Source organism: Chrysochloris asiatica, unplaced genomic scaffold, assembly GCF_000296735.1.
Source record: "Chrysochloris asiatica unplaced genomic scaffold, ChrAsi1.0 scaffold00111, whole genome shotgun sequence".
Classification (NCBI taxonomy): Eukaryota; Metazoa; Chordata; class Mammalia; order Afrosoricida; family Chrysochloridae; genus Chrysochloris; species Chrysochloris asiatica.
In genome coordinates this window covers 2,520,257-2,523,071 of record NW_006408629.1, presented here as the reverse complement: position 1 = coordinate 2,523,071, position 2,815 = coordinate 2,520,257, and positions in this window count along the sequence as shown.

Genomic DNA, 2,815 nt, shown 5'->3' with positions numbered 1-2,815 from the left:
GCAGACTCAGATAGGTGCACTTCCGCGTCTCAGCCTAGGCTGAGCGTGTGGCCTCCTGAGGATTGGCTGGTGGGCGTGAATCACCTTTCTTGCAGTTCAATAAGCTTTGCAGCAGCATGGGTCCCATGGGAGTTCTGGGAGGCTGGGTGGGGCTCTAGCTTGTTATGGCGTGTGGGCGGGGTCAGCTGGGTGTGAGCGAGCTGTCTGAGGTGGAGGGAACAATCCTGTGGGGGAGTCTGGTGGTCCTGGTGGGTGGGGTTGGGTTGCAAGCTATCAGTCAGGCAGTGCGGGGCTATCGGTAAGTCCTGTGGGCAGGACAGTGCTCGAGCTGAGGTACTGGGCCGTCTGGCTTTCTGGCAAACCGGAAGTCCTCTACAGCAATATTCTTACAAGGTAGCTTTAACTTTCATCAGAGTTGAACTCAGTAAAACAGGTTAATGAGGATCTTAAGATGAACAGTTAGATCCTAAATGGAAAGAAAGAATTGGTAGCTAAGCATAGACATGTTAGGAATAAACCTTAAGAATCTCACAATTAATATTTGTAAAAGATGTAATTATGCTAGCATTTGTTGATGATTTAATGCTATGTTAAATCATATCCTAGGCTTTAAACTCTATATGGGTTTAGATAACTGTTTACTCTCCTGGACTACTCTTCTCCTTCCCCAAGGATATCTACCTATATTATTATAAAAAATGGACTCATCAAACTCTGAATATATGTATATGTAAATTTAGATGCACAGGAGTATTTATATTGTATATATAAATAAATATTACGTATGTATATAAGATAATGTTAAAGATGAATCTCTTATCTTGAAATTTAAGCAGACGTTTACATCAGTATGGTGGTGGTTATGTGCTGTGGAGTCGGTTCTGACTCATAGCAACCCTGAACAGGGTTTCCAAGGCTGTAAATCTTTATGGGATCAGAAAGCCTCATCTTTCTTCCTCAGACCAGTTGGTAGTTTTGAACTGCTGACCTTGCGGTTCGCAGCCAGATTCGTAACCACTATGCTACATAAGAAGAAAACAAACAAACAAACAAATCCCAGAAAACCCTGACATCCCAAGGAAAGTTGCTTGTCCTCCTCTGTGGTCATACTAAGAGATTGTAAAGTAGAACTACAAGCTTTAGTCTATAACTCATTTTAAGATTATAAAAGGAAATTGAAATGACCATTTAATTCCACCAACATCCCTGTTCTCTTTCTGGTATCTTCCTTATTGTTGTTATGTGCCATTGAGTCAATTCCAACCCATAGCAATGCTATATAGGGTTTCCAATGAGCAGCTGGTGTGCTTGAACCACCGAACTTGAAGTTCAAATGACTGCAGTCTGATTCAGTAGCCCACAATGCCACACCAGGACTCCATGGTATCTTCCTTACCTCCTAATAAATGAAGAGGGTTATCTTCAAGAAAGGTTTTTGAAAAGTTTTAAGTGAAATTTGACAGATATAAGACCTCACTACTGTTTCCTGTATAAGGAATTCTACAGTTAGTATAGGGATAGAGAGAGGGTCCTTCTCATTCTTTTTCCTGTGGACTTTAATGAAGCTTAGTTCCTTCGCACAAGCCTTAAAGACAAAGTATGTGCATCAGATAGCACAAGGATCAGATCACGTAACACAACTCTTTGTGGTTCTGTATTAATTCACCACTCATCTGTCAATACTGTGGTGGCCTGCATGCTGTTGTGATGCTGGAAGCTATCAAATATCAGCAGGGTCACCCACGGTGGATAGATTTCAGCGGAACTTCCAGATAAAGGCAAACTACCAAGAAGAAAGAGAGTTTGTTCTGAAAATTAGTCACTGAAAACCTTATGAACAGTAATGGAGCATGGTCTGATTTGGTGCCAGAAGATGAGCCCCTCAAGTTGGAAGGCATTCAAAATACAACTTGGAAAGAGCTATCTCCTCAAAGTAGAGTTTATCTTAATAATGTGAATGGAATAATGCTTTGGTGACTTTCATTTGCTGATGAGGCAAAACTGAAAAAGAGAAGAGACAGCTACAAGCATCCAGAGACAACTGGAATGTGGAATATACAAAGTGTGTTTAGGGAAACTGCAAGTGTAAAAAATGAAATGTGATGTAAGTTGAAATAGACTGGGACTGGCCATTTTGAATCAGACAATTATATACTCTATTATGCTGAAAATATAAACTTGGAGATGACATAACATTAATCTTCAAAAAGTACTTTTCAAATTCTATCCTGAAGTACAACACTGTCTGCGATAGGATAATATCCACACACCTACAAGGAAGTTCAGCTAATATGATTATTATTCAAATTTACACACTAGCCACTAATGCCAAATATGAGGAAATTGAACATTTTTACCATTTGCAGTCAGGAATGTATCATAAATGCAATCACCAAGCATTGACAATCATTGGTGACTAGAACATGAAAGTTGGTAATAAAACGAAGTATCAGCAGTTGGGAAATATGACTGATAGTAGAAATGATGTTAGAGATCACATAACAGAATTTTGCAAGACCAATGACAAATTCATTGAACATACTTTTTTTTCACCAACATAACCACAGTGACATGGACCTCACTAGATGGGATATACTGGAATAGAATCAGCTACATTTGTGGAAAGAGACAGTGTAGAAGCTCAATATCATCAAGCAGAACAGAGTCAGGGGCTTACTGCAGAACAGACTATCAATTGTTCATATGCAGTTCAAGTTGAAATCACAAAAGATTAAAGCAAGTCTACAAGAGTTAAAATATGGCCTTGAATATGTTCTACCTGAATTTAGAGACCATCTCAAAAATAGATTTGATG